The sequence below is a fragment of the Pinus tabuliformis genome, chromosome 3_1 (assembly GCF_031772625.1).
Source record: "Pinus tabuliformis cultivar Carrire ecotype Pingquan chromosome 3_1, CPIR1, whole genome shotgun sequence".
Lineage (NCBI taxonomy): Eukaryota > Viridiplantae > Streptophyta > Pinopsida > Pinales > Pinaceae > Pinus > Pinus tabuliformis.
The window spans coordinates 922,081,522-922,105,106 of record NC_142301.1 but is presented as its reverse complement, the minus strand read 5'-3'; the positions used below and the strand labels follow the sequence as shown (position 1 = coordinate 922,105,106).

At 36.5% G+C, this 23,585-nt stretch overlaps 1 protein-coding gene across 1 annotated transcript in view; it reads right to left on the bottom strand.

The window, feature by feature from the left end:
* Positions 1-2,421: 2,421 nt before the first annotated feature.
* Positions 2,422-23,585, bottom strand: part of LOC149190754 (kinesin-like protein KIN-7E, chloroplastic) — a 325,467-nt gene continuing 304,303 nt past the window's right edge. The window contains exon 24 of the mRNA XM_089410586.1: positions 2,422-3,153. The gene's annotated coding sequence lies outside the window, so the exon portion shown is untranslated. The remainder of the gene's footprint in view (positions 3,154-23,585) is intronic.

Sequence of the window (23,585 nt, the reverse complement as noted above, 5' to 3'; positions counted from 1 at the left end):
TCAGTCAGATTTTCATATATTTCCTGTGTAATTCAAATAATTGTATTGCGCGGGGTTTTTAGGCCAAAAGGCTTATGATAACGGTTCCGATAGTTTAGTAGGCCTGAATAAGAGCCGATTGTGATTGCGAATGTGACGTGGCATGTGGGTCCATCCTGATTAGTACAGTCTCTCCATTAAATTGTAAAGTCCTGTGTATGTCTATGATTAGTGAAAAAGGAGCGTTGTTATAGATTTAACATGGAACATGTTCTCTTTGTGTATTATTTGGTCCTCACCGTTGAATCAACGTGTCCTAGGAGTGTTGGGGAGCACGAAGAGACTGAGGAAGCCAAAAAGCCGGGAAGTCGAAGGACAAGCCAGCACAAAGGAAACCAAAGCACCGAAGAGGACAAGCCAATGCAGAGGACGCTGAAGCGAGAGTTGAGGAAGCCGAAGGGGCAACAGAAAGAGGAAACCGACGGTCAGAGGCATCATGAAGATACAAAAACAGAGAACAGGCAGTGTTGAACGTTGTTGAAAATAGTTGGAGGAAACAGAGGCAGCTGTAGGGTCCAGCAGAATAGAAAAGGGCCAAAGGAACAATAGGGCAGAAGGAATCCAAAGGGTGAGCTTCTCGGCTAATTGTGTTACCCTGTGAAAGAATTAATTAGGTAAACAATGCAGCCTGAAGAATAATTCTGTGATGTAATGAATAAGTTTTATCTAACATTGTTTGAAGGGAGAAGTACCCAGTAGAGAAGTAGTTATACTGAAGCATTTACTGTGATAGTAAGAACAGATGTTTGAACAAAAAGTTGGTTCTTATGCAGAGCTTAGTGCAGCTAATAGTAGACTCACTAAAGCTGTGTGGACAGTATGAAGAGTTGAAAAAACTCTTTCATAAGAAAACTGGTTGTCATTGATGTTGTAGCATGAAGACTACAATGAAGCTGTAAACAGACAGAACTCAGTAAAGAAGAGTTCTAAGAGCATGACATTACTGTCAAACATGCCTTGACAAGAGTGGGTCGGAACCTTTGGGGTTGGTGCCTCAAAAGTAAGAAGGGTTGGTGTCTCAGTAGTAGGAAGGATAGGTGTCCTTGGGATTGGTGTCTCAGGAATTGGAAGGATTGAAGTTCTTGGGAGTTGGTGCTCCTAAGTCCAAAATTGTTGCCTTGGCAAAACAGAGTTGGAGCTCTGGAGGTTGGAGCTTCACAAAAGTCCAAGTTGGTGCTTGACAACTGATTGCAACCATTTATATATTGTATCTATTTCACTGCAAAGATTATATTAATAAAAGCATTGATACTACTTGTTCATCTTGTGTTCTGAATATAAATGTTTTAACTTGTAAAATAATAGTTGAAAATGAAATATTGATTCACCCCCCCTCTCTGTATTTCCAACAAGTTAGTGCTAAATTTCATGAATTTTGATGTAAATCTTTATCATATTGATCTATTGGTACTAAACAAAAAGTCAAATGTTATGTTGAGGGTCTCATTGTTGTGAAACCATTTATATTTACAATGTCTGCATCTAAACAATTTAGTTAAAAGTATGCAAAAGAAATAGGTAGATATGTTTTAGTTACAATTTCATCAAAACAAATGAGAATATTGTTTATTTATTTTTAAATTTATTCTTATAAGTATGATATTGATATTGTTATTGTTATTTATTTAAATTCTTAATATAATATGTTCATTTTAATATGAAAGTTCGAATTGATTTTTGGAAGTCAAGGTTTCACATCTTTGTGAATAAGTTTACACTAGAATAGTGGAAACAAACAAAATGAATTGACCAACTCAAGCACATGTACCATTCTTACTCAAAAGAAATGGGGTAATGCTAATACAAAATACTCTAATACACTATGCCACATGGGAGTAAGAGGGTGAATGGACTTGCCAAACTAACTTGGGTTTAACTTCGTTGCGACTTATAATGATTCATTTCCGCTAAAATCCACCAGTCTTGCCACCATGGTTAAAAATGTTGCAAAAATCTCCGATTTCTCCCTAAATTTTTGGTTTTTTCCCAGTTATTCAAGTTTGGGTTTATGTTTGTCGACTATATTAGTGGAAATTGAAAAATTATGGTAGTGTTATAAGACAAGTGTATAGGTTTATACTTGTCAAGTTGACTACGTTTGTTGAGAATCGGTAGATTTTGGCAGTGTTGGATTTGTAAGCCAAAAGCAAATATGTGCTGAAATATCCACATGTATTTTTTACCCAGTTTGGCAATAATAGCTATTCCCTTTAATTTGAAGCTCGTAAATTAACACAAAATGGTTGTTACAACATCAAAAAACCATAGAGATGAAAGTACCAGCACCCCGGTTCTTGACCTTGAATTTCATTCACAATATTGCATCATTTCATTGTAATCAACTAGCAACTAGAAACTGGATTGCACAATATCAAAGCCGTAAATTTTGCAGAGTTCCTATAATCTCTATTGAATTGCATTGATGGAAGATAAATTTCTCTCTAATTGGGGAGAGAACAATACAATTGAAATTGTAGCTGCCAGTGCATATATTTGTGTGGTATGCACTGTGCTTCACATATGCTTACGTGTGACGATATTTAGGCTTGTTTTAGGTACAATGAAATATAGCTGAAATACATTTTACTCAATGCAGGTGTGTTAATACAGAATTGGATTGATGGAAACACTACAAGTCTGTTGTAGTATAAAGAGATGTTATTAACTGATTGGTAATAACACATACAATCAGCTCCCTTACATATTGGTAATAAAGCCTTTATATTGAGCTGTTCATCCCGTTTCCAGCATTTTTAAGAGACATACAAGATATTTATTTCGTATAACGTGGTGAAGAAATTGGGCTTTCAAACTGTAGGTTCCTGCTGATGGGCTTCCGTATTGCAAATGTGATAAATGGAGATTGATCTAATATCACATTGCTTATGTGTTACCTTCGCCCTTAGGAAAGGACATAAATATGCCAAGTACATTGAAGGCATATTGGCCGCCGTGCAAATGACTGTTCCTGTTACGCTCCATCATAACTCAAATAGATAATCACATGCAACAACTACATGTAATATGCAATGAAATGAATTATAGACCGTCAGGCACGCAAGAAGAGGGAATCTTCTCTGCTCAAATTGAATATTCGAACGCATCCTGAATTACCTACAATTATTACAAAAAACTTGTTAGCAACAAAGGAATTAAGACTAAAACCTGCAATTTGAAGAATGGAATATTTCCAGAAGAATGCAGATCAAGAACTACCTAAAGCTGCAAGCATACATACAACATTTCACTGAAAAGTAGAGTTCTTGAGTTCATCCATGGAGGTTTTCGATTAGTGGATTAACATGAAACATTTAGCCTTTATTTTTTTAAAAACTTGCTATCAGATTTTAGATTGTCCAGGATGAATGAATTATTTCGGAATTAGATTATATTTTAAATAGTCAACATCAGATATGCAAGTTTCTACTTCAGTATCTGGGCCATACAATGAATTTGTTGCTGCAAAGTAGATTTTATTCTCTCATATGGGATGCCCGTCTGTTTATGGTTTATATTACTTTTTGACTTGTTTTCTTGGAAACAAATATATTTTCTCCATTGAAAACAGCTTGGCTGCCTCTTCTCAAAGAAAAGGAGATACTTGAGAATCTCAGAGTAACCCAGGTCCCACATGCCTCTTCTTGGATGACTAGTTGTCCACTTCTCTTCAAATATGATATCCTGTCAGTGTAGGGGGCAGTGAATGGCGTGGTTCTCTGTCACAACATAATCCCAGAAAGTTTGGGCCACCTTGCAGCCCCACAAAAAGACTCGACTGTTTCTAGATTGTAATGAATAAAACCATAGTCATTTGTAAAGCTTGTACAAGGAAGCATGTCATTAGCCATTAGGATATTGTTATTTACCAACCATCTTCCAAGCACACTAACTTCAAAGGATACATGTACTCTCAAAATACCGTTAAATCTTCAAACACATCTGGCTTATCATCTGGAGTAGTCTTTAACGCGACTTTTTGAAAGCTTTTCCGGCGATTTTTTCCGGTGAAAATCCGGCAGTAATTTATTGGAATCCAAGTTTGATAGCTAATTTCTGCAAAATGAAAGCGTCCCAGGGGTTTTTCAGGGTGCTGAATCCGAATATGCAGTTAAAAAACCATTTTAACTGCAACAAATCATGATTTCATCTCAATTTCTTCCGCCGGATTCAGTCACCGGAATCTCAAAAAGTCGCATTATAGACAACTCCTTATCATCTTGGACCGCCTATCTAGTAAACGTTTATTTGCAAGAGAAAAAACCGAGTGCTCTTCGCATAAAGCTGATCCCTACAATAATCAAAGAAAGGTTTTCAATGGGACCGTTTCCAATCCAAGTGGACTCTTGTACGGCTAAACTCATTGTGACGTACTTTGCAATATTTACGATATGCCATAAGCATAAGCATTTATAGGTAAAGAGACAAGCCTATGGAGACAAAAAAGTATATGTATATATATTAAAATTAAAGATTACAATATATGGTAATTTATACACTGTGATCATAATTCATATCTTATTCAATTATTTATATCTTATTTGTTCTTATGGATTTTGACTTAATGTACTTCTCATGTTAGATATTCCTAAATAAACGAATTATTATTCCTTTCTTGAATTGGCTTTTGGCCACACCAATTTTGCGAAGTCTATTTGAAAGCTGGCCGTTCAACTCATTGAGACTATTTTTTACATTTTCTTTGAATTACCAGGTTTTTGATTACAGATTGGCCATTTCCCACTCATAATTCAAAATTTCTTCTTTTCCTTTTTTTTCTTTTTTCTTTTTCTTTTTTATGAGAGATTCTTCAGCGTAAATCACATAGAATATCATTAGTCGACCCATTTCGAACCAACTAGTGTGGTTCATCGTCAGGACAAGTTGAAGAAACAGATCCAGCTTAGCATGTTAAATAGTCTGACCAGAGTCTCCAACGGCTAATTCGACCCAACGGCTAATTTTGACTTTGGGACCAGGGTCAAATTATTATTATTATTATTAATAAATAAAATAATTTTAATTGATGTTAATGGTTAGTTAGAAAACTAATTCATTTAATAATTAATAATTATAAAGATTATAATAATAGGTTGTTAATAAAAGTTAGTTAGAATTAATAAATATATAGGAACGAGGTAACTTAAAAAATAAAAATAATTGGAACGAGGTAAAAAAACATAAATAATAATAATAATAATAAATAAATAAATAAATAAATAAATAAAATAAATAAATAAATAAATAAAAATACATAAATAAATATTAATGTATGTAAATTAAAGAAGCTAGTTATAAACGGTACTAAAATAAATAAATAATAAAATAAAAATAAAAATAAATTAGTTAATTAATTAGAACGTAACAAATAACCATAAAAAATAAATAAAAAAATAAAAAATAATAATAATAAAAAAAAATAAAAAATAAAAATAAATAAATAAATCAATAATAATAATGATAATAATAATAATAATAATACGTAACAAGAAAAGATTATCAAGTTAAATAAGTTAACTAATAAAAATCATAATCCTTTTTTTCTTTAAATCTGTTTATTGCAAATTCAAAGAGACTAGAATATTGGAGGTAGTCTGACTGAATTAGCTTTCTTGATCTCACGTCATTACTACCACTACTCTTAAACACAAACCATAATTAAGACAGCTTGAAGCACGTTAAAAAAATAGGCCTAAAGATAAGAGCCACCAATATCGAGCTACAATGGTGTGACTGTCAAAGGTAAGACATAACCCGATGTTCCAGTGAGAGAGGTAGTTCCACTGGAGAAAGAAGGCTATTAGATGGTGTGACTGTCAAAGGTAAGACATAACCCGATGTTCAGTAAGAGGGGTAGTTCCACTGGACAAAGAAGGGTATTAGTTGCCCTCCACAGTTGTCATGTGAGGAGCATAATGCAAAAGAAATTGACAATAAGTGGCACCATATGTTAAAATTTGGCTACAAAAGGACAAGTGGTTCCCTAAGGCTTTGATCTTTGGTCTAGGGAAAAGTGTCCAAATTTATTTGTACTTTTCTCTTAAAGTGACTTTATAAGTGGTAAAATCAATTTAATTAAAAATTGACTTTTATAAGTGGTGAAGTTACATTCTAGTTTAAAAGTGACTTTATAAGTGGTAAAGTTACATTCTAATTTAAATGTGACTTTATTAAAGTCAATGAAGAATTAGAGAGTGAAAAAGTGACTATGGAAATAAAAGGCTAAGTGGGTCTATATTTAAGTGGGTGAGTTAAAAAATAGAAAGTGAGCATTAAATGCACATTTATTCTCATCCATAGATCAAAATGAATCTCAACCATTGAATCTTAGGGTAATCCAAAATGTGATTTAGAGAGTAAAAGGAGAAGAGGAGAAAAATATCAATTCATTCTTTCATGAGTGTTTGCGAGAAAGAGAAGAGAGAGCAAGGAGAAAATCTCTTAGTGAGGAAATGAAGGAGAGCAACAAGAAGACATTTCAACAAATCTGAGCAACAACATTTATTGCACACATCCCAAGACAAATCCGTACATCAGGAAAAAGACACAAAAATCGAGAAGAGGGACAACAACAACAGCACAAATTTCGAGGCAACCGTATTGCTGAAATCTGTACAGTCCGTACAAGTTCTGGGCACATTTTTCGAGTTAGACCGTACAACATTTAATGTTGTTTTATTGCTAGAAAAATTTCTGTTTTGGCTCTTTTCTGATTGGCATGATTTTCGAGGCGGAATTCAAGCACAAAAATCGAGATAAGTTGTAATTTGTGGTTGCTGAAATTCTTACTGCGTATTTTAGTTTTTCTGTAAAAATATTTTCAAAAATAAAAAAGAGCTCTTAAACTGGTTTTCCCCAAGATTTGTAGGGGGGTTTTTCTAGGGTCACATTGACCAAATATTATTGTGTTATTTTCTGTGGTTGTCATAATTTTGTTGTGTTTTATTTCTGTAATTTCAGCATTTGTGAAATCTTTAAATTTATGTTTCCAAAAAATATTGTCATTTCCAGATTTTAAATTTTTTTATCATGCTTGGATTTAAAACTAAATGCATGGAGTGATAAGGAAAACTGATAACTAGAGTGGGGGTTGAAATTCTTCATGGTATCGGAGCATGGTTGGCTGAAAATTGCAGTTTGGGACAGCAAATTCAAAATTACAACAAGCTGATTTTGACACAGAAAACAAAAACCTTTACCACAGATTTGAAGAATTTCAGTTAGGTAGGACAGTGAAACATGTCTTTGGGTTTGAGAGTTGAAGACAGGTTGGATGGGCAAAACAACTACAATACCTGGAAAGAGAGAATCCAGAGCATCTTTGAGGAAGAATTTTGGGGCATTATGGTAAATACCACACAGAACCCAGTAGCAGTGCCTACTAACCCAGTACAGTTGAAAGAGTTTAACAAAAAGAATGCTAAGTCAAAAATATTTATTCTGGAAGGAATCAAAGATCATGTCATTCCTCATGCGAGAGGAAAGACTTATGTACATGAGATGTGGACAACCTTGACCAATCTTTACCAGAGCTCAAATGAAAACAGAAAAATGTTCCTAAAGGAGAAACTGAAGGCCATTAAAATGGCTAAGACTGATAGTGCTATAGCATACCTCACAAAGATCACTTCAGTAAGAGATGAGTTGGCAGTTGTAGGTGAGATCATTGCACCCACTGAGTTGGTGAGGATTGCTTTGAATTGTCTTCCCAGGACTTGGGAAAATTTTGTGGATGGCATTGTTGCATGGGAAAACCTTTCCAGATGGGAGAGGTTGTGGGATGATTGCATTCAGAATGAGATCAGAAAGAACCATCTTGGGGTAGCCAAACAAGTGGAGGAGGATGACAATGTGGCATTGTTAGCAAGAGGTAAGAATGGCAGAGCAAAGAAGCAAACTTCCAACAGTGGAGGCAAAGGCAAAAGTAAAGGCAAGTAGCAGAACAAGGAGAAAGACTATTCCAAAATCAAATGTTGGAATTTTCAAAAGTTGGGACACTATGTTGTTGTGTGTCCGGAGAAGAAGAACAAGAAAGGAAGAAACAAACCCATGGCAGCTTCTGCAGAGATAGAGAGCTTCTCAGAGATCTTTGATCGGGAGTTTGGGTTCATAGCTTGTGAGACCACTAGTGCAGAATCCCCTGCCATACAGGTTCAGAGGGAGTGTGCACTCTCCACTACTAACAGAGCATCTTCTAGCATTTGGTATGTTGACAGTGGCGCTTCCCGCCACATGACAGGAGTCAGAGAGTACTTCTTAGAGCTTTTAGAGGACGATACTGATATGGAGATAGTACTTGGTGATGACAGCATGGTTAGAGCATTCGGTGTGGGGACATTGGCATTTGATAGGGGATCCAAACCTCCCTTGAAAGTGTCAGGTGTTCTATATGTGCCTGGAATGAAGAACCCGATATCCGTCTCAACACTTGAGAACAAAGGGTATGATGTGATGTTCAGGAGAGGGTAGGTGCTTATATATCCTAGGGGAACTCCAACTTCTTCAACTAGAGTGATTGGTGTGCGCCATGCCAAGGTGTACAAGTTCTCATTCCAGCTCCTGATGGCATTGAGTAGTAGCACCCGAGACAGGACCGACAACAGATCTAGCAATTCAGAGTTGTGTGAGATTTGGCACCGCAGGATGGGGCACATGTATCATGGGGACCACTGGTGTGCCAGATTTCAGTTCTGATCACCTTGATGTATGCAGAGGATGTGCTATGGGGAAGTTTGCCAGATCCCTTTTTCCCAGCAGTGACAGCAGAGCCATAGGGATCCTTGACTTGATTCATACCGATGTGAGTGGTCAGATGTCTCATGTAACCTTGAGTGGCTATGAGTACTATGTTTTATTCATTGATGACCACTCCAGGAAGACCTGGATTTATTTCTTGAAGACCAAGTGTGAGGTCTTCAAGCGGTTTCAAGAGTTCAAATCTCTTGTGGAGACCCAGACAGGTAGGAAGATCAAGGTCCTCAGGTCGGACAATGGAGGGGAGTATAACCTTGGTGAGTTTGTTGATTTTTGTGTTGAGGCAGGCATTAGGAGGGAGTTCACAATTCCTTACAACCCCCAACAAAATGGGGTTGCAGAGAGGAAGAACAGATCCATTGTAGGGGCTGCCAAAGCCATGCTTCATGATCAGGGGTTACCTTTTTTTTGTGGGCAAAGGCCTGCAACACTGTTGTGTACTAGTAGAACAGGGGTCCACATCGTGCCTTGAGGAATGTGACTCCGAAGGAGGCATTTTCTGGGAAGAAGCCTGATGTTGGGCACTTTCGTATCTTTGGGTGCTTTACATATTCTTATGTCTCCAAGGAGAATAAGACCAAGCTAGAGCCCACTGTAGATAAGGGCATCTTTGTGGGTTATAGCAAGACCTCGAAAGCTTATCGGATTTATATTCCTGTGCAGAAGAAAGTGGTTGTCAGGCAGGATGTGAAGTTCGAGGAGGAGAGAGCTTTCAGGAGGTCACGGGAGCTAGAGTATCCAGAGTCACCAGATCCTTAGGAGCAGCTGGGTCAATCACAAGGATCCAGTGGTCAGGGATCAGGAGGTACATCGATTACAGTGTCAAGTCAAACAGTGAGCAATGGCTCTCAGAGTCAGGTGGGTTGTTCTTCGGGCGGCATGCAGGGTAGTCCATAGAGCAATTCACAGGGTAGTCCACTAATGGACAGTTCACACGGTACTTCAGCATCTACAGGCACATATTCAGGCATGAGGTCAGTTGGCAGGCCTTCATGAGTTCAGGCTTCTGATGATTATGAGTATTCTTTCACTCTGGTGGGAGAAGTATGCTCAGGGAAGAGGAAGCCCAAGTGGCTTCAAGATTCCTTACGCGAGGCCACATCAGTTGCTGGGCCAAAGAGACATGTTAGAGAGAGTAAACCACCTGAGCGGTTCTGTAGTTACATGGCATTGGTAACAATCATTGTTGACTCCGAGCCTTCAAGTTATGAGGAGGCAGCCAGCCAATAAGTCTGGAGAGAGGCCATGATGGAGGAGTATTCTTCTATTATGAAGAATGATGTTTGGGAGGTAGTGCCGAGGCCTGAAGGTAAATCAGTTGTTACTTCTAGATGGCTCTACAAGATAAAGCATGTTGTAGATGGCAGCATCGAGAAGTTCAAGGCTCGATTTGTGGCGAGAGGGAGTTGACTATGAGGAGACCTGCGCTCCCGTAGCTCGGTATACATCTATTCGCTCCATTATATCGATTGTAGCAGAGATGGGTTGGAAGATCCACCAGATGGATGTGAACACTGCATTTCTCAATGGCTTCATTTAGGAGGAGGTTTATATTGAGCAGCGGTAGGGCTTTGAGGTGCATGGGAAGGAGTCCCATGTATGCAAATTGAAAAAGGCACTCTATGGCCTGAAGCAAGCTCCTAGAGCTTGGCACTCGAGGATTGATACATACTTGCAGCAGTTGGGTTTCACAAAGAGTGAGGTTGATTCAAACCTATACTTCATTGTGGTGGGTGAGAAGCCTCTCATTCTGGTGTTGTATGTTGATGACTTGATCATCACTGGTGCAGAGAGACTCATTGAGGGTTGCAAGAGAGATCTTGCTTCAGAGTTTGAGATGAAGGATATCGGCTTGATGCATTATTTTCTGGGATTGGAGGTGTGGCGGGAGAAAGGGCATTTCTTCCTTGGACAAGGGAAGTACATTGTTGATATTTTTTGCAAATTTCACATGGAGAACTGCAAACCCATGTCTACACCTATGATCACTAACTGGAAGAAGCTTCATGCTTCTGATTCTGAGTTGGTGAATCCTACTCTATACAGATCGCTGATTGGTAAATTGATGTATTTTGTCAACATTCGACCATATATATGTTTTGCAGTTAACACTATGAGTCAGTGCATAGGTGAGCCCAAGAGAGTGCACTGGGTGGTTGCAAAACACATTCTTCGTTACTTGCAAGGGACTGTGGATTTTGGTCTGGATTATAGACAGGGTGATGGAGTGAGACTGGCAAGGTACACAGATTCAGATTGGGCAAGTTGTGCTTTAGATAGGAAGAGTACTTTCAGATGCTGTTTTGGGTTGGGTTCGACAATTGTGTCGTGGATCAGCTGGAAACAACAGTCAATTGCATTGAGCTTAGTTGAGGCAGAGTATATGGCTGCTAGTTTGGCTCGTTGTGAGGCCATATGGCTTCGCGAGATGTTGTTTGGTCTATTTGGTCAGGCATTGAGACCTTCAGTAATTTACTGTGATAACCGAAGTTGCATAAAACTCACGGAGAATCCAGTTTTTCATGACAGGTCAAAGCATATTGAGATCAAGTATCACTTCATTAGAGACTATGTCCAAAAGGGAGCTGTCAAGCTTGAGTACATTTCCAAAAATGAGCAGGTATTGGACATTTTCACCAAAGCCTTACCACGGGGCAAGCATGTCTACTTCAGAGACAAGATGGGAGTGGTGAGGAACACTTTCCTCGGTAAGAGGGAGTGTTAAAATCTGGGTATCAGAGGACAAGTAGTTCCCTATGGCTTTGATCTTTGGCCTAAGGAAAAGTGTCCAAATTTATTTGTACTTTTCTCCTAAAGTAACTTTATAAGTAGTAAAGTCAATTTAATTTAAAAGTGACTTTATAAGTGGTAAAGTTATATTCTAATTTAAAAGTGACTTTATAAGTGGTAAAGTTACATTTTAATTTAAAGGTGACTTTATTAAAGTCAATAAAGAATTAGAAAGTGAAAAAGTGACTATGGAAATAAAAGGCTAAGTGGGTCTTTATTTTAAGTGGGTAAGTTAAAAAATAGAAAGTGAGAATAAATGCTCATTTTTAGATCTAAATGAATCTCAGCCATTAGATCTTCGAGTAACAGAAAATGTTATTTAGAGAGTAAAAGGAGAAGAGAAGAGAAAAAAATCAATTCATTCTTTCATGAGCATTTAAGAAAAAGAGAAGAGAGAGTTACGAGAAAATTTCTGAGTAGTGAGGAAGTGAAGGAGAGTAGCAAGAAGACATTTCAGCAAAACTGAGCAGCAACATTTATTGGCACACATCCCAAGGCAAAACCATACAGCAGGAGAAAGGCACAAAAATCAAGGAAGAGGGACAACAACAAGGGCACAAATTTCGAGGTAGCCATACTGCTGAAATCCATACAGTCCGTACAAGTTCTAGGCACGTTTTTCGAGGCATGTTGTACGACGTTTAATGCTGTTTTATTGCTGGAAATATTTCAGTTTTGGCTGTTTGCTGATTGGCACGATTTTTGAGGCGAACTTCAAGTACAGAAATCGAGATAAGTTGTAATTTGTGGTTGCTGGAATTTTCACTGTGTATTTCAATTTCTCTGTAAAAACATTTTCAAAAATAAAGAAGAGCTCTCAAACTAGTTTTCCCGAAGAGTTGTAAGGGGGTTTTTCCAGGGCCACATTGACAAAAAATCGTTGTGTTATTTTCTGTGTGTGGTTGTCATAATTTTGCTGTGTTTTATTTCTGCAATTTCAACGTTTGTGAAATCTCTAAATTTGTGTTTTTAGAAAAAATTGTCATTTCCAGATTTTAGATTTTTTTATCATGCTTGGATTTAAAACTAAATGCATGGAGTGATAAGGAAAACTGATAACCGGAGTGGGGATTGAAATTCTTCACCATCAAAACTTGATTACAAGCCATAACTAAATTGTTCTCTAGTGAAATTGGTATCTGCCACCATTATTATTTGACGTTGTCTATTAAGGTCATAATTTTTTACGGCTACTAAATTTTAGCTAAAATTTGGTGATAAAATTCCCAAGAAATTTAATTTTGGGAATGTTTAAATCGTTTTTTGATAGTGGAAATAGATTCAGCACTATCAGGAATCAGACACCCAAAATCCTGAAAATTGACAACTGTAACCAGGATTTTTAAAAAATTCTACCAAATGTTTTCAAAATTATACTGAAATTTCCATTATTTTCTGGGCAAAATTATAGCTTCATTAGACTATGGCTTATTATTTTCCAAAAAGTGAATCTCTTGACCATCAGATCTGTCAGAAGGTCACAACTAAGCCCCATCAAATTCCTTAGGCAACCACCATTCCCTGTTCATTCTGTGTATAGTTCACTTCATTGTTGCTGCCACTACTTGTTCATTTAGTTGTTCACTTCATACGTGAAGGTATCAATAGGCTAATGAATATTAATACTCTGCTTGAGGTATTTACTAAAACTGATGTGCCCTCTTAATGGGATAATGGAAATGCTGCAGTGATTTAGGGAAGGGAACACATGATGAGGAAAGATCAATTTTGTGGTATCTCCATTACAGAGTTGTGATTAAATAGGATCTTATCATCAAGCAGTAAGTGGAGGATTTTGTTTATGAAGATAGACCTAAAAAAATACCATTCACGTTGTTGAAGACATTTAGAAAGGAGGATTACAAAGTAGAAACAAAAACTCAATGGAGTAAACAAATCTTGTGGCAAAAGGACATTTTTATCTAATAAGAAATGAACATAATTACGTGCATGTTAACAATTATACCATGATCCAAGTTTGTGCATGTTGAAATGATGCCTTAAGGGTTTTGTCCATTTCTAAATATATCCAAATAATCGATTAAAGTCCCTGAATGATGGGTTCTACAACTTCTTATATTGGTAATTGCTTGCTATCAGCATAGATTCATTTTAACTTGGATCGACCAAAAGCAGAGAGAATCAAATCTCTCAAGATGCAAACCTCTTTTTGACTGCAAAACTTGAGGAAAGGTTTGCACCTTTGATTACTCTAGGCTCTTGTAGATCCCGAGTTAGGATGGATCTATGCTGGTGTTGAGAAACACACTAATAAAAAGTTTTACCTATATAATTTTTATTTTTTATTTTTACTTGTTTTATATAATATATATGTAGACATTGAAATATTTTATTTATGATTCACATTCTCCACATTAAAATGTTAATAACATATATCCATAGCATATACCTCTCTCATAGATCCATTTTAAGGGTCGAGAGGAATCAAATCTCTTAAGATGCAAACCTTTTTTTGAGTTGAAAACTTGAGGAAATGTTTGCACCTTTGATTACTCTAGGCCCTTGTAGACCCTGAGTTAGGATGGATCTATGCAGGTTTTGAGAAACACACTAATAAAAGGTTTTACCTATATAATTTTTATTTTTTCTTTTCACTTATTTTATATAATATATGTGTAGACATTGAAATATTTTATTTATGATTCACATTCTCCACATTTTAATGTTAATACATTTTAGGCTTGAGTGGGCCTAATGGTTAAGAATATACAACTTGAGTGGGCCTAATGGTTAAGAGCATGTGTTTCCTCCTAAGAGGTCACAGGTTCAAAACCAGAGGGGGGTAGAGTATGTATGCCTTCGTAGACTTAGCAGTCAAATCGCTGCGCGGAGGTGGGTCCCTTGTCCTATAAACAAGGGGGTCTCATACACAAATTTGGTGTCTAGCTTGGTCGTGACCTTAAAAATGAATAATAATAATAATAATAAGAACCAACATATATCCATAGCATATACCCTCTCTTTCATATACAATGGATTTTATTTATTTTTTATAATATATACGTAGAAAATGAAATATCTTATATATGATTCACATTCTTCACATTAACATGTTAACACATGCCCCCTCATTCAAAAATAGAAATATATATTCATAGCATATACTCTCTCTCATATACAATGTTTTTTTTTAATATTTGTTTTATATATGCATAAATTTAATTATTAAACGTATCAAATCCATATTAAAATTTGAGAAAATTACAAATCTCTCTCACATTTTGAATTTTATGGAATAAGAATTCTCTCAAGCTTTCTCCCTCTATATATGTTTGATGTTAAAAATATTTTACTCAATATGCATATTGAAATATTTGATTTATAACTCACATCAAACTTTTATTTGTTATTAATATTTTTTAAATATTATATATTACCTCCATATTAAGAATGAAATAAATTACACATCTCCCTAGCAAGAAAAAGTGAAAATATAAGAATTTTTTAATTTAAATTACTTTATTTTTCTCTATATAAAATAGATATAAAATCGTGTTATTTAATATGGAAATTGAAATATTTTAAATGTAACTTGAGAATAAAATGAATTACACATAATGTCATATTAATAATATTATTTTCTGACATCTTCATATTAAGTAGTGAAGATCTCTGATACTAAAAAGTAAATTATTATTTTTTTAATTAATTAATTTATTTTCAATTAATTTACAACTCTATATAAAGTCGATGTAAAATTAAGGTGGAAATTGAAGAAATTACATATTTCCCTGATACTAAAAAGTAAATTAGTTTTTTTTTTTTTAACTTTCAATTAATTTATCTCTTTATATGAAGTTGATATAAAATTAAAGTGGAAATTGAAGTATTTTATTTATGACGGACATTAATTTTTTTTTGTTATTACTATTTTTAATTTGTTAATATAAGTATTATTTTATTATTTTTAAATGTAACAGCCCCTATATTATTTTACTTTATCTCTCTATATAAAATTGATGTAATTATGGTATTTACGGCTGATATTGAAGTGTTTTGTTTATGGCCTATATTGATTTTTTTTAATATCTAGTTCAATATTGAAAGATCTTTTTGCTATTAACATTTTTCAATTTTTTAATGTAGTCATTATTTTATTTCCTTATATTTAATTTTACATGGCAACATCTCTCCCATACTAAACAGTAGAGCCCTTCTCGGCACAACAAAATTAGATAAATTTATTACTCATCTTCAATTTATATGAGATTGATTTTAGATGGCCAAAACTATGTCAAGCTTATATACATCTGAATTCAACCACTTCCACTAGGCTCGCCCCATCCAACATGAAATGGATGGGCACAATGAAATCTCAAGTTACAAAGAAAGTAGTGGAAATTTGCAAGTATTGTTGCAGATTGAAAAGAAGGAACTAATCACAGGAAACAACAATTGAGAGGACAACCTTTTCTGGGGTTGCTAAGCCTTCATGATTTTAACTTAATTAAATAAAATAATTTTACAATTAAAGTTTTGGATTTGTGTGCTTATTGTGACTTTTAGATGCAATATTGGAAAAAAATGTATAGGTGACCGTGAAACACTTCATGAAAAAGCATAAACAACCCTCAAAAATGGGTGCAATGAAAAATGTGTTAATGAAACACTCGAGACAAAGGTAAACAATATGCACGTCGCCTATTCAGAGGACAACCTCTTCCGGGGCTACCAAGCCTTCATGATTTTAGCCTAATTTAAATAAAATAATTTTACAATTAAAGTTCTAAGTTTGTGTGCTTATTGTGACCTTTTAAATGCAATATTCAAAATTTTTAATGGGTGAAACGATTCACGAAAAAGCATAAACAGCTCCCAAAAAAATGGGTGCAATAAAAATTGTGTTAATGAAACACTTGAGACAAAGGCAATCAATATCCACTTAGCTGTAAAGTAATAAATGCTGCAAGTCTTGAAATATTTAGATCCAACCATGTATATAAATATCCCAACCAATATAATATTTATTACTTTTCTGTGGGAAGCATATTGATGGTCTGAAACAAATGCTTGAAACATGGAAACAGTTTCAAGTTTATTTTACACCTTTCAAGGACCCAGCACGCATATAGTAATCTTGATTGATTTGAGAAAACAAAGTACAACATAAAGGAGAGAGGTGTTTCAAAAACTAATGCACAAGTGGAGTCGAGATCTCCTCCATGGAGCCTAGAGGAAACTATTTGGGACAAAGTACATTTTGGACGGGCATGGAGGAGCCTAGACGAAACTATTTAGCACATAGTTAGTACACTTTAGACGGACATGGAGAAGCATGGAAAAAACTATTTATTACACAGTTAGTACATTTTGGACGAGCATGAGGTATTGTTTCGGAGATGAAAATGCCTTTGATACATCCTCCATGGACCCTCGAGGAAATTGTACCCTGCACATTTTGGTTGGGCATGATGTAGTGTTTTAGAGTTGGAAAGGCCATTATCAACACTAGGCAACTGACAATCTCATATTTTATGCTGTTTGGAGTATCATCTATGGGGATGGATGATATATGATGAGTTCCATCTTGTCATAATCTCAAAGAGTACGGAGGAAAAATTTAATGTTTTACTAACATAGGCACATCCTACCCAACAATTTTCCAATTCATTTAATAGATGTGTATATTCTATTGGGCTTCATCGCTGAACCAAGATTAACCAAAGCAATCAGATTTCCAATATTTTTGTGAGGAATATAATACATTCAACCACAACATTAAATGCATCAATGTGGATTCATATATGGCTTTTTGGGGATTCAATGGGAGATTAAGCAAGTGATTGAACAGTGCTTCAATATGAATAATTGCTAAAATGTCTCAAAACCCAATGGCAAAAACCAGGTATATTGTAAAACCAGTGGCACACCAAAAACTTCACTCATATTAGATTAATCACAAATATAAATACATCAAACATTGGTTGAAGATAATAATTCTATCTTAACCACACAATCAATTAGTTGAGTAAATATCTCAACCAAACACTAAACTAGGAACTAAATATCTCAGTTCCAACTAATTAACAACTAACCAACAATTACATTTATGAGGAGGAATTTCATTCAATGTGCACAAGACAAGTAAGAGTTAAATCTCCAAGTCCCTCCCTTAACGAGTACTTGCCTTGATCTTCTTGTCTGCAACGTCTTCATTAGCTTCTTTAAACATCTTCAAAATCTCATAGAGCCAACTCCATCAAGTTGTCTCATAACCCTTGTAAGGGTGTAATTGGGAAATTGGATTCCCGAGTTCCAGTCTTGAACAACCGAACCATAGATCTCCTGAAGTCAATTACTAAACAACGTCCCAAGCTATCGCATAACCTCATGAGAAGATCATTCCCACATCTTCGACAAATGAGGAATCTTTCCCTAGATCCACAACTGCAAAACTATCTAGACAACCATCCATATTGAGTTTTACACCACTTGATCTCTTAAAATAATTACTTCAGAGACAATCAATCACATGTTTGGAATCACTAAACTACTAGTCATTCTATGGATGAGCTCCCATCCACCGAGATACATGGGTACCAGTCGTTGTATTCGCTAGTTGTCTACGGAAGCCGTCTAGATATTGAAGTTATCTAAAGTCAGTTTTACAAAATAACCTCTTTATTTGATTATGAAGTTCATCATTACATACATTTATTCTACACACAAATTTCTCCTATTTAAAAATAATATAATAATACCATCACTCCATAGGTCACCATTAATAGGTTTAGAATAAAGAAAAGACCGAATCACAACATAATCGAGCCAAACAGAGATCCCTTTTTGGCCATTGACATAAGGCTAATTGTTATCTTCTTATAAATCCCAGATAAAGCATGTTGTTAGGGCGACGCTTTGATATCTAATCCCAGATTGGAATCAAAAGCGGATTTTATGTTTGTCAGCGGTTTCTTAATCGACGTAGAAGACTTCAAGCAATCAACATCTCGATAATGAATTTTTCATTTTGAGTATAGTGCTAAATTTATTTGGATATTATATTTTGGCAATTTATCTCGGCTGAATTTATCACTTTTACCTCTCAGAATTCCAAATCTACAATCAAATAAAACTAACCATCAACTGTAAGAGGTCGAGGAAAATGATTTTCATATTCGTCACGCACATCCTCTCTCTGTAATGTCGCCCAGTGCTATCGTTCACACCATTCTTCTCGTTGTTGCAAGTGGCGCTTGTTCTGCAAATGCGCAGAGGGAACGCTGTGAGAGCCACACATCCGCGAAGCACAAATGGAAGGTATCGCTGCATACTAGGTTCACTCGACATTGGTCATTGAACATCAATGGCTCTAGGCTATGCCTTGATCGATCGAGATTGCAATTGTTCTTATCCTTGGCATCCCACAAGCAATTAAATCCTTGCTTTCCCAAAACAAACTACGACTAGAGTTACAGAGCAACAAAGGAACAAGAGGTAGCGGTGATGCCAATCAATTAAAGGTAACTAACATTATTGTTGGGAATCACGATTGCCGTTAGAAAAAAAACCCATAGGAGTTAGTCAATGATCACATCGCCAGAGATAAGGATCCACAAGAGGCGGTTAGTCCATGTCACGAAACACATGGGGAGCATTGGTTTATCTAATGTCCAACAATATCCCCCCAACGCGAGCCGGTTGTGTATCGAACTCATGATCTACGCTCTGATACCACTTATTAGGAATCACGATTGTCGTTAGAAACCCGCAAGTGTTAGTCAATGATCGCATCGCCAGAGATAAGGATCCACAAGAGGTAGTTAGTCCATGTCATGAAACACACAGAGAGCGTTGGTTTATCCAATGTTCAACAATTATGAAAATAAAGGTTGGGATGAAACCTATGTTCCCATCCTTGCCGGGGGAACCCATCGGATTGACAATGAATCATGAAAATACAAATATTTGCGAACTCAAATAGCGGTCTTCTTTTGAACTCAACACATAGCACATTTGAAATCAACCAACAAAACCTGCATAAACAACCGACTCAGGATCTCTTTCACATAGGATGCTTGTAAAAATTATGGTCCCTCCCAACAACTGTGATGAATTGGCACTGGGTTCCTGCGACATTACTATGACATCGACGAACACTACTATGTGGAGATCAAAATTGTGTGTTTCTTCTATACTAGCGGATTTCTGGTATTTGCTCTGTGGCAGCTTCAAACACACATGGTCCTAATCACTCCACATAAAACACACCACAAAAATTGATTATGTCACAGACCTACCCACATTTTACAAAAGAAAAAATATATTTACTATTTCTCACATATTTCTCACAAATACATAGGCCATCCCTTAAGGGAGTTATACCCATAGAGCCACTGGCTCCGATACTAAATTGTAAAACCCATTGGACACCAAAAACTTCACTCACGTTAGATTAATTATAGATATAAATACATCAAACATTGGTTGAAGATAGTAATTCTATCTTAACCACACAATCAATTAGTTGAGTAAACCTCTCAACCAAACACTAAACTAGGAACTAAATATCTCAGTTCCAACTAATTAACAATTAATCGACAATTACATTTATGAGGAATCTCATTCAATGTGCACAAGACAAGTAAGAGTTAAATCTCCAAGTGAGTTCAAGTCCAATACCGATTTCTACTACTCAAGAAGCAACGTACACAATCCTCAACCATCATTTAGAGCCTATAGATAGATGGGGCTAAGTGGATCGATTGTAAATAATGCCCTCATAACCAATGAAGGCCTTTGCAAGAGCAGATGGACATGGAGTGTGAGGGCATTAACAACTTGTAAGAAACATAAAAACAAATAAGCATTCCACATCAAATGGTTAGTGTATTTGACATTATTGAGTAGGTTATTTTTTAGTTCGGGTTTGTACAGTTGTGCAAAGGCTCCTTCGGCCAGGCTTGTAATATCGACCACGATAACATAATGCTTAATTTCGTCGTCAAATTGTTCAAGACTACAACAAATTTCATTTTGGTTTCTGATGGAAATATCAATGAGTTTTTGCAAGAGGAGAATGCTTGTAAATGTACCGTGCGGGCCTTTCAATAAGGAAACTTTAGGCAAAAGGAAGGCCAAATCGTTGAGGATGGAGAATATTCTTAAAAATTCTTGGAAGCTTGAAAGTTCTTATAACAATTTTAAACGCATTTAAAGTTCAAAGATCTCGTCTATGGGAAATTGGAATAGGCTGCACAGAGAGTCCCCTCAAAGCTATCATCGTGGCTATACTATAGTTTATTGAGAAAAACTACGTCGCTTCAACAATGACAAAATTAATTAGCCATGACATTCTTGCAATTTATGCTATTGGACTAGGGAGTATCCATGCAAAACATCCATTTAGTGCAGGCTTGAAAAATAGTACGCATTTTACAACATTTCAAGTTCACATGGTCATAAATCCTTTGACTTGCAACTGTCAGAGGTGGAAATTAGAATTTCAAATAGCTAGTCCACTAGATGGAAATTTGCAACTTCAACGAAATGAAATGAAATTATTTTAACGTCCACGAGGCTAAAAATAGCCTATGTGACAGATTGCTTCTCCATTTGGTTCTTGTATTCGGTGCTTTTCCCGTGAAGTCTCACAATAAAGGCTCCCACTTCTCGACAAAGCCCTCGCTGAATAGATTATCCTAAGAGCTAGCTGCCAAAATATCTGCATAACTTTTCCTGCTGTCTTTGAAGGCCTCACATTCTAAAATGAAATGCTTTTCTGTTTCCACTTTTCTAGAAGAGCAAAAAATACATACTCTTTCCTCCCACACTTCTTTTGGCCTTTTCCAGCGCCTTGTTTCACAACGGAGTTGATGACAATTGGTCTTTAATTGAACAATAAGAATTTTGGCTCTCCAAGAAATATTGGCCCCTACGTACGCTTTTTGTTGATGATTATGAGTGGGATTAATTCTTCAATATAGTATTTCTTCTTTCTCCCTAGCTCCTTCACCCAAGTATGTTTGTGGAACTTATCCATGTTTGTTTTCGTAGCATCGGTTGTGTTCTAGCCACGAAAATTGGTGGAGAGGCTAAATACACGTATTCTCCAAAACACATAAATCGTTTCTTGAAATTCCACCTAGAGACGACTTAATTAAAATAATTAATCATTTTTTAATGTTTCCGAAGCCTAAATTTAGGAAAACTAATTAATTAAGTCATGGCGAGAACCTTCTAGAAGAAGACATGGATCGAGTTCTAGTTAATCTTAGCCATCGATTATGTTTTAATTTTGGCCGTTGATATCTCAACAAGAGATTATAAGAAGAAATTTGATGGGGGTTGGAGAACACACTTGAGCCACCAACAGTGCGAATTTACTGGCAGATCGAAATCCAAAGTAGTAGCGTTGAATTGCCGGAGAGAGCTAGTGAGCTCGAAGTAGTGAGAGGGGCAGGGATAGTAAGGCCAGTGGGAGATTGCCCAGTTTGGTGAAGTGCATTGCAGAGAGGCAGCACAGTGCTTCAGAGAGGAATCTTTATTTCGCTGGGGAGAAGCAATGATTCAGTGCCAGAAGCCGGAGTGGGAGCTCGAAGGCCAAGAGGGTCCATCTTCCAGACAACAGCTGATCAGATTGCGAGAAAGACACAGTTCCAAGTTGTGGGACACAATATTGTGTAGGCTAACGTAGGGACTGCGCAAAGGCAGCAAAGAGCAACTCATCTTGAGCCAAGGTCAGTGTCGGATCGCTAGTGGGAGTGAGATTTTTCTCACTAGACCTATTGTTAGTCATTTCTCTGTATGGATCGCTATATTTGAGCATCCATAGTTTTGTACTCAGATCTACTACTGCATAATAATAAAACCCTTAGCTGCTGCACTAGTTTTCCCGAGTTGGGTTTTTTTGGGCACATTGGTGCAAAAATAACTGTGTATTTGTGTATGTGTGCATCTATTCTTCCACCATTTTTATTTCTTCCGCAATATTTATTTTGTGAAGGTTGTAGTGTATTACTTTCGATATTTGTCGTAGAACACAGTAAATATTTTTTTTTCAGTTTATTTAACAAATAGAAGAAACTTAATCAGTTGCTACAAAAGGATTCGGGGGTTTTTGAATTTTTACATGGTATCAGAGCATAGATAGAAGCCAGAGAGCTTAGTCACAGAATTTAGAGATAGCGCAGTTCCTTTGACCAGCAGGGTCAATTTTTGAGGAAAAAATTATTTCTTTGAGAGAGTTGACAGAGAATAAATTTTCCAGATCAAAGATTACTAGAGGCAGAGGGAGCAACAATATTTTCCTTGAAGAGAAGATCTTCAGTTGGGACGTAATTATTTTGCAGCAGTTTGCTAGTGCAATATAGCATCAGGAGGAAGAAAGTGCACACACTGAGGGAATTCTTTTCTCAGTGAACTTCTAGTCCAGAAGTTTGATTTTTCCAACAAAGCAGCAGTAGTTGTGAGCAGATTTGCCGACTCCAGCAGGGAGTGCATAGAGCCAGTCACCAGCTGCGCAGAGAAGAGGAGGAATTTGACCTTTTGAGGAGATGGCATCAATAAGGCTGAGAGATCAGGATCGGTTGGAGGGAGTCTCCAACTATGTGATCTGGAAGTTAAGAATTTCCTGTCTTCTAGATGAATACGATCTCAAAACCTACATTGATAGCATGGTAGTTGTACCCGTAGATGCAAATCCGCTGAAGGCCTACAAGAAGGAGATGGCAAAAGCAAAGAGGTGATTCTCAATGGGGTTTGAGATCACGTGGTGTCTCACATAGCTGGGAAAGATACTGCCCGACAGATGTGGGAGGTTCTTACTAAGCTATAGGAGCAGCGAAAAATGTAACTTGAGAAGCTGAGATGCACAAGGATGCCGAAAGGGGGGCACATAGACCCCTTCCTGACTAGGCTTCAGGATATTCGAGACTAGATGTCTGTAGTAGGGTCAACGACCCACCCTATAGAATTGGTGCGGTTAGCTCTAAACATTGTTTCCAAAGAATGGCAGGTCTTCGTCCAGAGTATTCTGGACAGAA